The sequence below is a fragment of the Ctenocephalides felis genome, unplaced genomic scaffold (assembly GCF_003426905.1).
Source record: "Ctenocephalides felis isolate EL2017-DRISC unplaced genomic scaffold, ASM342690v1 CF-g0.4_SCAFFOLD_01886, whole genome shotgun sequence".
Lineage (NCBI taxonomy): Eukaryota > Metazoa > Arthropoda > Insecta > Siphonaptera > Pulicidae > Ctenocephalides > Ctenocephalides felis.
Genome location: NW_020538040.1, coordinates 82833954 through 82849013, shown reverse-complemented (window position 1 = coordinate 82849013; position 15060 = coordinate 82833954). Strand labels below are relative to the sequence as shown.

General features: G+C 28.6%; 1 protein-coding gene across 3 annotated transcripts in view; it reads left to right on the top strand.

The window, feature by feature from the left end:
- Positions 1-15060, top strand: part of LOC113378736 (netrin-1-like) — a 299939-nt gene that overhangs the window by 103572 nt on the left and 181307 nt on the right. The gene's annotated exons all lie outside the window — the stretch shown is intronic.

Sequence of the window (15060 nt, the reverse complement as noted above, 5' to 3'; positions counted from 1 at the left end):
TTACGAATTGAATGTTTTTTGGATCATTCAAATCAGTTGATCGAAAACGTGGACGAAAAATTGCATCCATACATATATACACACACACATCCAAATTCTGAGGTATGCCAAAATGTTCAGAAACCTTCAAAACGTGAAGAAATTTGAAATTTTCAATTTCGATTTTTGGACGATTACAATAACTTACCTTACGGGAAGTTAAAAAAAAACGCCAAGTATTCTGCGTGATGAACAATCATCAGAAAAACTAGATTTTTTTAAAAATATTATTCATGATGGACAATAAAAAAAAATCCTGAAAAGTAAATAAATTATTTGTTTTGACAAGTTTTCAAGCCTTAAGTATTGGTAGGATTTTCAAATCTAGCAGGGTTTGCCAAAGTGTGGCACTCGCCATAGAAGGAGACAATTGGATAGCTAACAGAGGCAATTTAAAAATCGACACAACATAACTTTACAAAAAACAACAAAATTTATAAAGGAGCAAAACAATTCTGAATATGCAAAAATTATTAACGTAGACATGAAAATGTTAGAGATGGTAAAGTAAAACATGGCCTAAAAATATTGGGAAACATAGAGTTAGTTAGTCTAAGCCAACATTTTAAGTAGCTTACGCCCAATTATGAAAAAAATGACGGTAAATTCTTTTTTCATGTTGTCACACAATAGAAGCTTAATTCTTAACATAATAGCTTAATACTTACTTTTTTATTGTCATATGAATTAAAAATTTAAAATCTATCCAATTCTATCCATTAGTAATTGTGAATTTCTGACATAGATTTTTTTTGCAAAAATGCTCGTAAAAGTTATTTTCACTTGCAAATATAATTTTGATCTTATATTTCCAAGGGAAAATGCATATCACTACTGGCTGCACGGCCAGAGTCTCTACGATTGTGCTACAAGCATGACACTCCTCCTTTTTCATTTAATTAATATTTGACATGTCATATTACATCAAATTTATTCTTTAGCCACAAAATAAAAAATACTGTTAGACAGTGGAGGAAGACTATTAAACAAATGTCGCTTTTATGTTATAAACAATACTGGTAAATATATAGTTAAAAAATTTATTAAAATATAATATATATAGTTTTATCTGGCACAAAATCAATTACGAGCTTTTAAAATCATCTATTTAAAATTATAATGAAAGTTTTGAAAAGTATTGAATTAAATTATACTAAATTAAGTGCATCATTCATTCAATAATCTAGGCTTTTTCTCACGGTATTAAAACAAAATTAACATATTAATGACTCACAATAAATATTTCTTAGGTACTGTCTGTACATGTAGCACAAGGTTAAATTCAAAATTAAGATAACATTATATTTATCAAAATTGTTGTTTTCAATTAATACGAATGAAAGTAATTGAAACTTCGCAATTAAACTATAAAAATAATTAAAAATACCAAAAAAAACTTTAGTATAGTTTATGGTAGGTGTTCCTTTCTTTATTGCCACCTCTTAATTTTCAATACATATTAAACAATTTGCATTTAATGTTAGACTATTTTAATAGCATCGTATTTATTGCATGCATCTGGCTCGGCGTCGTAATTACATAAATTACATCAAAATTGCGTGCGCAATCAATCATGTTATTTTACACCGTATTTTCCTTGTGTGTAGCATTAATGGTATGTAATTAAAAATGACCTTAATAATATCTCACAAATATAGGACGCATTTAATCAATAATTTCATCTCTAGAATGTTTGTTAATTTTATGGTAGATTCTAAGGAAAATTTGTGACATCCGTTCGTTAAAATGTAATTTAGGTAAATGAATTTTTAAATTTTTAGTCGTAAAACTATGATAAGATTTAATCAAAAAGATAAAAGTTATTCGATACAACACACTATTTTAGATAATAATTAGACTCATTTATATAGGGATAATAGTATTAAGGAATGGACAGATAGTTGTAGAATACAGATTTAAAATCAATTAGGTTAAACCTATGCGTCAAAATATAATTCAGGTAAATGGTTATTTAATCGTTTTGTAAATACTACTTTTAAGCTAAATAACCTAGATCCCTAATTAGTTTTTATTTATAAATCGGAGTTTAACCCTATGGGTTATGGACTGTGGATTATTAATTGTATAAACTCAGTCAAGTGTTTGAAAGTTAATATATACTATACTAGAATGTACAAAATTAGCGTGAACTTACTCTTTTATTTACTAATATATTATAAATATATTTATATATAAGGTAGAGGGGTCCGCGGGTAAGAAGGTCCACCACCGATATATCAAAAACGAGTAAAGTCAAGATTTTCTTAACAACAATATTTCAAAGTAGAGGAAAAAAATATATAATCAGTATTTACATTAATTCTTTCCGCGTTGCTATTGGGAGATAAACGGCAATGTTTGAAAATCCATAAAAAAATTCTTTCCCGGTTAGTTTTTTTGTTTGTGAGCAATGTTGTCTAGCTTGCGGGACCTTAATAAAATTATTAAGTATACGTTATTTAATTGTTTCATGAGATGTATTGATAATTTTAAGTTAGATTCAACAGTTTTTTTTATATATATAACCTTTATAAAAGCTTACACCTGGGTGGGGTAAAAAGGACCAATTGAACCTTTACCCTGGCAAAGGTGTAAACAATAAAAACTAGTAAATAGAAAAATAAATTGAGTTAAAAAAGGAAATAGTCATTCCAACCCTGTTGTTGAATATTTCTTACAAAAACTAGATCAAGGTTATATACAGTGGTATTTCTGTAAAAACGTACTCATGAAATTTATATTTGCTTTGGTTGAATAATGTAGCTATTATTTCGTAAAATCCCTTTAAAATTAAGAATAAGACATTGGATCTATTTGTCTCCTGGCCGTAGCCAGGACAAGGTGATCAATTTTTGAAAAAGGGGATAAAACATATTTCTATAATGATGAATTAGCTGAGAATTTTACTGAATTTAGTGAGATAGTTGGTTGTTTGATATGTGTTGTTATCATGAACCGCTATGATTGAAATGCAAAATGATAAAAAATATGACAGATCAAAACAAACTATGACAAAAATCTATAAATTTCTACATAATGATAAAGATAATTTATAGATAGAAGATATGAAATATAAATAGAGATTTAAATAGATTTCGCCACCATATTTTTGAACATTCCTCGTTTGTCGTGTATATCACATTTTCATATTACTTAATCGATACGACTATTTAATCTATTGTGAAATTGTTCTTTAATAGATATTTTAATCGCCCGGAACGTGTTAATAATAAGAATGAAAATGCTTTCATCCAATTGTATTTTTTTTATTTTATCCTGCCCAATCTATTCAACCAGAATCAGACAGAGACCATGTGTGCATCTAATGCCGACATTAGACCTACCTGAATACCAATTGTATTAAACAGCGTCGAGTGAATACTTCTCCCTAACAATTGATTTTGAAAATCAAAAGGCTTTTATATTTAAACGAAAGAAATAATACATAGTATCACAAAACCGGAATAAAATAGATATTTCATGGTAATATATTGGGCTATCATCATGCATATACAGAAATCATATACCGTATTGCTTCAATAGAACTTCATTTACATTGTTTTATACTTGTGCAACAAACAGATGAAATTATTTAAATAATAAATTTATTCAGAAAGCAAAAATGCATTATTAAGTAATTAATGCATGATTGTTCTTAAATTTATTTTTAAGGTAGCGCATAATCTATTTTGATATATAAATTATAGACCAACACGACAACTATTACTTGGTCGGTAAAATCTCATTCAAAATTTTTAGTTACAATTATTTTATTTCCAGGTTTAGTTGCACTATATAAATATTGACTTACAACTATTTTATAATCTTGACGAATATATTATTAATAATGTACAAGAAACCAGTGATATTTTGCCTTAAGACAAATTATATGTAATTTATATAAAAATCTTGAAGTTGATTATTATTAGTTTGTTTAATTCTTTCAGATTATTCTTTTTTTGAACTGTTGAATACAATACTAATGCATTTTTTATTAGTAAAATGCCGACTAAAAGCAATTGTAACTTGAAAAACATTTATTAATATCTATATTTTTAAGTAAAAAATACTGTCACTACTGCTTGTGTGTCTACCAGTCTATCTAAGGTGTATATCTAAAGTAGAAGTTCTGATTCAAATCCCACAGCTCTAACCACTAATCCACGGGGGCTCCCTAAGATCGGTGAACGTTAAAAAGTAATTGAAACCTATAGCGATCCAATTTAAAATCCAGGTATCTTTGTGCCGCTCGTTTGTTTGTGCCAATAAGTATAAATTAGTTGATTTTATCTTATCGAATAAAGGACTAAACCACAAATGATCAAGGTGATGATAGATTCCTATTGAAAACAAACAAGATTAAATTCATAGACCACTTATTCTTAAACTTTTATAACCCATTTCGGTTTTTAGATAAATATGGTGGTACAGTGGAGCTTAAAGGTCAGCGGATAAAAAGGTCCACCACCGATATCTCAAAAATTAGTAATGTTAGGTGTTTTATTAACAACAATATTTGGAAGTAGAGGGATAATTTGTATAACAAGCAAAAAATAAAACCTTAAAAATGACATGATTTTTTCTAGTAAATTTGCTCACGATCAGTTTAAATGTTTCTCTCTTGCACGTATAAAAAACATTTGAACTAATTCTGAGCAAAATTTACTAGCAAAAGTTATATCATTTTAAAGTTTTTATTTTTTTACTCGAAAATTTTCAATAATAAAATTATCAAGTATTTTACTGTTTTACAATTCTGATTGAATGCGCTAACTTTTAATGTAACTTGCCAACACACTTTAGTAGATTTTTTTAAGGAGAGCCTCTCAAAGTCGACTGATTGTCAAAATTTTAAATTCATAATTCAACAAAAAGTCGTATACCTTAAAAACTTGGGGTAATTGTGTTATTATTTTTTACTATGAAATTAGAAATATTATTCAAGGACTCAAAATTCAAGGAATTAAATGAACAAAATTAATAAAAGTTAACCACAATAACCAAAAAATGGTCGTAAGTTCATTAAAACTCTAGGTTGCACTTGAAAGCTAATAATTTCCAAACACCGTGAGATAATATTCTTTTCTAATATTTTTCAAGACAGTTAAGGTTAATACTATCACTATGTATTGTATTTGTCTGAATTTTTTAAATTATTCGATTTGACTATAAATATAATTCAACTTAATTTAATTATGTGTTATTAATGATTCTTCAAAAATGTAAACTTGTGTATACTAAACAATATTTGAATAAAATTTAACAACCCATTCGACAAAATAAAAAAATAAGTTGAAAAAATTTTTTTTGATGTTATACGTTTCGCTACTTAATGAGTGTCATCGAACAGTAATCACCTGGTTAAAAGCATGAAACTTATACATCTTAATCTTTTTTATGAAGTAAATGGAAATTTAACACCACAGCAAAATTATTTGAAAGAGGAGAATTCTATTATCTAAATTTATCTTGGAGCAAAAGATCACGCTACCGCGTTTAGGTGACAAATCAAAATGTGCTTAATTAAAAAATATATAATTTTGAAAATAATTCGAATTCATATTTTTTCGACTCACAACCAAAGGTAGGATCCCCGATTAACAATCTCTGTATTTACCAATAATAATTTCATCGATAGACTATCTCATCGATCGTCCTTTGCCGTGATTTCTTTGAATGCATGCTAAGCTTCAATTACATGCGTTCTTCTCAAGCACAATCGGAGAACAGACATCGGTCAGTCAAAAGAAATAATGCCGCCTCGACGTATCATCATCGCATCATATTGGCCCCTAACACATATCACGGGTCCGGACGATTGTAAAAACGTCAAAATAAAACTGATGAATAATATTTGTCTTAAATACGATAAATTTAAATTATATAAATATTTATCCTACGAAAAGTTAATTGAGTTTTAATTTTAATTAATGCGTTAGAGGTGAGTTTTAGATTAAATCGTTTCTTTAACTTTAATTTAATTTTGTGCTTTGTAATTTATTTTTTAGCAAATATAAATACTGTTACGATTTAGTTCTAAATACATTTGGTGCGGCACATTTTGTCATTTATGTTCTTGTGACCTAATATGCACAAATGGCGCACAGCATGAGGGCACGTTTTTCATAATGCAATCGTTCCGGTAATTATGCCCTTATTTTTAACTTGGCATGAAATTGTTTTTTTACAATCTGAATTCTCTTTCTTAAAGAAAGTTTCACTTGATTCATAACTAAATTTTTGGAATTCAGGGGTAAAAAAAATGCCGAAAAAAGTATGTATATGTAAGATAAATAGCCCTCTTGAGCCATTTATTTGCAGGATATACTTGGAGCTTTGTCTAGCGATATTAGTCTAGTTGATGTCAAATATACAATAAATATTTACTTATAAATATATAAAACTGCTGTCATACAAATAATATCCGATGGACAAATTTAAATGTGCAATAAAAGAAAAAAAATGAAACGATAAAAATAATTAGTACAACAAATCATATTAATCAAATTGAAACATGAATAAAAAATCAACCGGACAGCAAAAAGGAGATTTTTTGTCACATCATGACAATTAAATCTATTTCAATATGAATTTTTATGCAATATATGAGTGAAAAGTATATAAACCTAAAACAAATTGCTGAAACTTCCCGCACCGTAATGGTATTTAATATTCGAGGAATTTTAAATGCTTTCAAATGAGTTAAAAAAATCACTGTAACTTTCATTATTGGTATTTTATAAATAAAATATAAGAGCTTATAAACTGGACAACGACGTTTATATATGTTTACATGAAAAGTGAATAAGAAAAACATCTCATATTTCTAAGAATTATATAAACTGAAATAAAAAGTTAAAATTATTTACTTGAAGCATATAAGTGGGCTTTATTATTTTAGCTAAAATTAAAATTGAAATACGAGTCATTTTCGATGTTAAAAAAAAATGTTTTATTTTAATTTATTTTTATTTTTTTAATTTCGAAATTGTAATAAACTTGGCTCTTTTAGCACTTTTTGCTCCGTATCTCGCAAACGGGTGAACCTGCCTTTTCTAAAAACAAATCAGCATGTTTCCCTATCAATAGCAATTGAATGTTTTTATGAATCATTCAAATCGGTTGTGTTTTGAATAATTCAAACCGTGCGCCCGAAATCGTGGACGAAAAATTGTATCCATACATACATACACTCAAACACATTAATTTTTTCTTTGAAGTATGCCAAATGGTTCAGAAACCTCTGAAACGTGAAGATATGCAAAAATTTACATTTTCGATTTGTGGACGATTACTATAAGTTACCCTAGGGAAAGTTAGTAAATATGAATTCTCTATTTATCGATATTTAAAAAAAAATCGATCACTGCAATCGGAATCGTTCGGCGCCCATCGCCGTGCCGTTCGTTGATGATGACCTCAAGGATGGTTCTATTATGTATCGTCTTTGTGCGTGGAGGACGCGAGCGTGAGATTTTCACGCATAATACGACATAAAAAATAAATACATTTATTTGATAGGCGTTCCGTGTCAGATCGTTAGTGTCTCTTAGAAGAGAGTTATTAAGGTAGAGGGATAAACTGCGGATTGTTCTAAGGTCTATGGTATAATGACATAATTTTGTTTTCTGATTTGTATCACGCAATTGATTTATACGTACAAACGTTTAGTATATTTTTATGTTGTTTTCGTTGTTAACCTATATATGAAGGCTAAGGTTTTGTAATTAGTGTTCAGGTAATGCAATCTTTATATAAAGCGTGTGCTATATATTACAGATACATACACAGATATGAATTTATATTATATATATATATATATATATATATAATTTACACCCTCCTACCTCAAATTGCTATTTCGTAAGAGTCATTTTATAGCTAGCGAATATTTTTCTGGCTCTAAGTCGATAAATGTTTTTCACAGAATTTTAGTTCATATTTTTTTGAAATTATGAAAATTCAAATTTTACTTTTTTTAACAAGGATTGCCCAACCTTAATACTTTTTATTAATTATAGGGTCAACTCTCTTCACAACAATTAAACTACTTATCATATTTTAATTGGTCTGATATAGCCATTATCTAAATATATCTGGTTCTTTGAAAATATAAATAAAGTGCAAGTGTATTTAATAGAGTTCGGCAGCATCTCGGTGGATCACGAATTTCTATACATTTTTGCACTTTTAAACTATTTTGTCACAACATATTTTTGGTCCATTCGAGCCGGATGGTCAAACAGTGAACACTCTTTATTTTAAATTTTTAATGCGAAATTGAAAAATACATTCTTTTCTAAATTTTCACTCTTCTACCACAAATTCCTATTTTTAAATAGACATTATAATAGCCTAATCATTTTTATATAGCTCGATAACTGATCAATTATCGTCTTTTTTCTGAAAGGTTGTCACTGAATTTCGATCAAGATTTTTAAGATAGAACAGATTTTCAAGGCAATTGTAGAATATTGGCGAAAAAATGTTACCATCAATAAAACTAGATTGACAAATTCTCGCATAATCACATTCGCAGTATTCTCTTATTGTACAAATTTATTACGACTTGCACACAAAATACGTAGTTCATTTATGCTTACATTAGAAACTAAAAATTTCTAGATATATTTTATATAGCTAAACAACGTTTGCAGAGTCAGCTAGTATTATACATATACATATATATACACACACACACACATATATATATATATATATATATATATATATATATATTCAGAAAAGTTGACGTAACATACCATAAACAAAGATTAATGAATGAGTAGCAATTGAATTTCCTGTACATAATGTTATAGACTTCTAAGAAAATAATTTAGTGTAAGTTATTTAGAAAATTATATATTTACTTCAAGGATATAAAAGTAGTGAGTGAGTAAATCAAATGTTTAAAATAAAATTTCATATAATATGAAATGCTTACTGTAATCAGACAGATAATAATCTGTTTCATATTGATTCGTAAAAGTAATCTGTTCTTGAAATTTGTTTTTTTTTTAATATTTAACAAAACAAAATATTTGAATGAATTATACATAAAAAATTCAATTTAATCCTTCTTTAAATTTGCAAATTGTAAAATTTTCATTATTTCTTATGTCCGAATAAGAATATCATAAAGCTAATAAATAATTTAATATTGTTCTTTCTTATATTCCTACTTTGTGAAATAAGCTAAAGATGAAATATATATTTGATGAGAGATCAGTTTCTAAGTAATTTGAGATCGCTATTTTGATGTTTCACCACTATCATTAAACTGTTACCACAATATAACAGATAGATTATAAATATCAAAGACTTAGTCAGCAATTAAAGATTAAAACGTATAGAGTATCGCATCACACTTGGGTATAAAATATTTTATTATGTAACATAACCGTCTTTTAATAACTTATGGAGATTTTTAGGAAAAAAGTGTTATGGCTTTGTTTTTGTGCTTATATATGTATTTAACCGTGGATTTTCATTAATAATTCTATACTAAAAATATTAATACAAATTGTAAAAAATCTTTCTATGGAATAGTAAATTTAGAGAATTATATTAATATAAATATTATAGATATAATTATGATATAAATCTAAACGGTATATTTTAAACACAGGTCAATATAATACAAAATATACGATTACTTGTGCAAGAGTAAATGCGCATTTGAATACTTCAATCAATACATACAAAGAAACAAAACTTACTTTGTTTTGAAATTTATATATTTAGAAATTATATACCTTTACTGGAAAGTCGTTATTGTTCTTTTAAAGCTGTTGCACGAAAATAATTATTTAAGAAAACAATGTATGAATGGGAATGATTACCTCATAGACTACGAAAATTATATTGGAAACCTAAATGGTGTGTTCTTAAAAGATTTGTAAGTCTTCACGTTAAACTTAAAGAAAAATACAAAATATAACCGTTTCTAACGATAAAATGGTCCGTATCCGGTTCCTTTTAAGTAAATATAAAATGTTCTTACAAAATAGTGAATCCATGCAGATTCTCTCAAGACATTTGCTAAAATTTATACCCAAGACGCATTAAAGTTTCAGAAAACTGCTCAACAAAATTCTTATTTCGGTGGATATTTCGGGTGTCGCGGTCGTACAAGGCGGCCACAAATTACTCACATTTAATACCACTTTATCCCATTATAAAAATAATTACAAACAGAGTTGTTTTGATTAAACATTGTTGTGGCAAGGCTGACGTTTATACTTACAGAAATAAAATTAAATCGGGACGAAGAAAAGCACTGCTTTAGAAACGCATTGCATGTCGTTAAAATCTGGAGCAAATCTTAGCGGCAAACATAATGCGGTTATATTGGCGTTTCCGTCTTTGAGTTTGGGGAAAATGAAGAAAAAAAGCAGAATAATTAACGCTTAGGGTAGAAAAAAGTACAATAACTTTTTAAATACATGCGAAAATGGGACCATGTTTAAAATAAAGTTATTATATAATACAGCCTGACGTAAAATATTCTATTATTTAGATACAAACCCTGTACTGTTATGAAATTAAAATTAATTAAATGAAATGTAAATGTGCATAAACATTCATATAATTTGCAATACATTTTTTTTTGATTTCACATAATTTTGTCATCTTTTTTAACTTTCCGTAGGGTAAGTTATAGTAATCGCAAAAAAATCAAAAATATATTTTTTTATAAATCTTTACGTTTCAAAACATTCTGAACATTTTGGCATATATGACAAAGACAATTTAGCAATTTGCCTTAAGGCACGATGCCATGCACCACTAGTTATTTATTAACAAATATCATTTTGATGAACATTTTTTAATAGAATTCTTAAGTTGATTGAATTGATATTTTTGTTTCTAAATCTGTAAAAACATACTAATGTAATCCTAATCAATTATAACGACTATCGAGTTTATATAAAATAATGATGTTACGTTTCGAATGAACTAGAACCTCAGTATTATATGTTCTAGACACAGTTGCAACATAAATACAATTAAAAACAAATATAAAGAAAATGTTGTAATTAAATTTGAAAATAAGGCACATAATTCTTGTTGGGATTTGAAAAATTAGTCATTAATTTCCCGGTCATCACAAATACATTAAATTGCTCTAAAGTTAGTACTCAGGTATTACTTTTAAAATAACGCTTTTACTCTGCTTATATTAACAAGCAATATGATATATCATTTATTTTTGCAATAAATCATGTATTCGCATACATATTTTATATTTATTGAGGTAACAATTTATTAAAATTAGAAGTAGCATCTATTAGAACACGTGTGAATGCTAGGTATTGATAATAATTTATCGGCCATAATTTATTCACATTTATAGTAAAAATTAAGACTTATTCGTATAATTTATAGTTTCTATTAAATGATAATGTTAATCTATTACCGACGTCCAGAAATTAAACGGGCACAACATAATCAGGATTGCGTTAGAAATAAAGTAGGCAAGGTAAAAAAAAATATATATATATATATATATATATATATATATATATATATATATATACCATATATATAAACGTGTGTGTGTTGCCACATAAAAAGGAAATCATTATTCTTTTAATTAAAAATGATATGAAATGTTTTTATTTAATGTTGGAGGCAGAAAATAAAAACAAATGTGGTCTGAGATATAGTTTAACATTTAGAGAGCAATGATAAGCTTTAGTACGCCATATTAATATAATTGCGCTTAATTAACTAACTTAAAGCAAAACAACAAACAAAGTGATCTGTCTGTACAAAAGTTACAGTTATTATTAAAAAAAATCGACCGAAAAAGCTTACTTTAGGTTCGTTAAAGCAATGCGGTCTATAGCTCATGTTAATCTGAAGGATCTGACTGAAAGCAATAATGGAAACTTGTTCAAACAAGCATACCACATTTTCCTCTCCATGGACCCTTTCTCAAAATCACTATATAACAACTGTCACTACCGTACCCAATCACAACCGCACCCTGTCTCCCCTATTCTAAAAGTGCAAATGTCAGATGCATAAAATAATCACTATGATTATACACATACAGACATACAGACACATAAATATGACTGTAATTTGTTATATTCATCTTCAAAAAAAGCTTGCTTTCAAAATTCAGCAATAAATGCGAATGCATAAAAGCTACTTAGAGGTAATTGCATATAAATAAGATGTGAAAACGTTATCTCTCCATGCAACGATTTCTAAAATCAACTTCATAAATTAATTAAACAACGAGCATAAAACAAATTATAAATAACATGCGCTAGCGTTCAACTGAACCGGTTGGTAGCCGGTCAGGTATATTTTCTTTATTTATTCAATTAAAGGCACATTTTTTCTGTAAGTCTTCCGAAAAGAAGAATAAAGGAAATACATAAATGTACATTGTAATAGTTAAATCGAAAAAAATGTTGCCACAGTAATAAGTTGTTCTTATGAATATATCTAATTGGATTAAATTCCCATATAAATACATAATAATGTACGAGGGTGAGTCTGAAAAATAATGACCTGTTTTATAAATAAAGCACCGCGGTATCCTCCAACTTCGATGCCCCGGAGCGTATTGTATGTACCTGCACCGTATAGGTACACAAAGACGTTCCATAAACAATGCAACGAAGCAGGGATGATGCGGGTGCCACGGTCACATTTGTGTGAAAAATACAATCACTCGAATTACCTCGTATTGTGTTGTGACATGTGCTTTTAAACCATTGGGCCAAACATATCCGAAGTAATTACATGCTAAACGATGAAACAATTATGAATTGCGAATCTGTTATTATGATAATGCCGTTGCTGATTATCATAATGTGGCATTGTGATATTTACTCGGAAAAACAAATAACGGTATTAGTGATTGCAGCATTATGTTTCGATAATTATTAACCAAAATTTTATGGTTTTAATTACTGCAATGTGGTTATAATTTGTTTTGTTATATTAATTAAATTGAAATAATTGTCCAAACATCAAATATTCTGTTTGATGTTTCCTATTGTATATTTGTAAATGAACGAAATTTAATTCGGGGTGAATGGTTTTCATAGTCCTGATTTCTGCCTGGTCTGGATACAAAGCGGAACCGCATGCATCTTGCGGTCCAGAACGGCGATTGTGCACGCGCGTACAACTAAATTATTTATTGTCGTTATTTTTCTTCAGTGTTTTAATATGCAATAATTGGTTTCGAAGACAATGTGGGTGGCTTTACACCTCAGTGCACCTATTCGAGTTGTGAAGCGAGCCTGCAAACGGATAAAAAAATAATTCTGTTATGTGTTGTGTGGAGAAATGGTTTTTGCGCTCATAAAGTACGCATACGCTTCCAGGACATACGTAACGATAATAAAACTCGGGCTTTATATGCGGTCGATGTTTTTTGTATGGCCAGACTAAAAATAATAATTGTTTGATGTGTGGCGAGTCTCGCATGGCGTGCTGTTCGCACCACGTAGAACAATAGTCTGTTTTGCTTGTACTAGTCTGGTCTGTTTTCTCATTTGCCGCCGAGCGCCACGATGTAATGAACCCAGGACCGAAACGAAATCACGCCATATATGCCAAGTTTAAGAGAATTTATAACAAAGCCTATTGAGTTATGTGCCCAAGCTCCGCTATTACGCCGGCAATTACAACTAGGCGCTATCAGGCAATATCCCTACAATTTCAAAGCCGTCCACGACCGATTCCCAATAGAGTAACGTAAACTAATTATATTCCAACACACATAATTTCAATTTAATAATATTGGGTGTATACAACTCTGTAGACTTCATCCGAGATTGGTTTCAGAGATTTGTGAGACTAAAAATAATTCCAAAACCTATTTCGTGCGAAATATTGCTCTGTGTGCATATAAATAATCACAAAATATTACATTATGAAATATTTTGTACATGAATTGTCAAAAGGTTTAAGAAGGTGAAAAGCAAATATTATCTTATTTTTTAAATTTAATATAGCACATATTTAAATAATTTTTGTTTGAAATTTAATAAAAATAGTTAAAAAAGGACATAGGGTAGAGCGGAGCTTAAAGGTCCGCTAGTAAAAAGTTCCATCACCGATATCTCAAAAACCAGTAAAGTTAAGAATATTTTATCAAAAATATTTGAAAGTAGAGGGAAAAAGATGTATAACCAGATATATCTCTGGAATCTTACGGCTGCGCTATCGGGAGATAACGGCAAGGTTTGAAAATCCATAACAAATCTATTTCTTTCATTGTTAGTTTATTTGGTTGTGAGCACTGTAATTAAGTTTACGAGACCTAATATTTTTATAAGTACATATTATGTTCGAGCCTCACAAATTTTATTCATCTATCTTTGTCTACCTGACGTAATAAAATAATTTCCTACCCTAGTATAGGTACTAAGCTAGTTATAAGAAATTATTCATTTTGTACGCATAACTTGAACCGTGCACATCAAACAAATAAATACTATTAATAACTAAACCGACTTATTTAATCTACTTATTTTTAAAGGTCTGATATAGCCATTCTAATAAAAATATATATCTGGTCTTTCGAGGTAGTAAAGAGTTCGTGTGTAGTAATTTTTTATTGACTTTTTAATAAACTCTGCGCCGGGCGATTACACATTATTTAATAGTTTTATAAAATGTGATGTTAATTTTAAGTTAAAATCCCTTTAAAATTAAAATAAGACATTTGACCTATTTACCCCCCGGCCATCCCGATTTACCCCGCCTATGGAGTAAAAAGGACCAGGTTACCAATTTTTGAAAAAAATCCCAATCGCAAAAAAGCACGCTTCTACAATAATGAAGTAACTGAGAATTTTACTGTACATAGTCAGATAAATGTTCGTTTAATATGTGTTATTTATTGTGATATAATAGCTTGGTGTTCACAATATAATTAAGCTTAAAGTCAAAATTAAACCTTTGTGCCCCATCTTACACCTAATTGTTTTCACTTCATGTTGAAAACCATATAAATAATGATATGTATATAGATACTTTCAAAGAGAA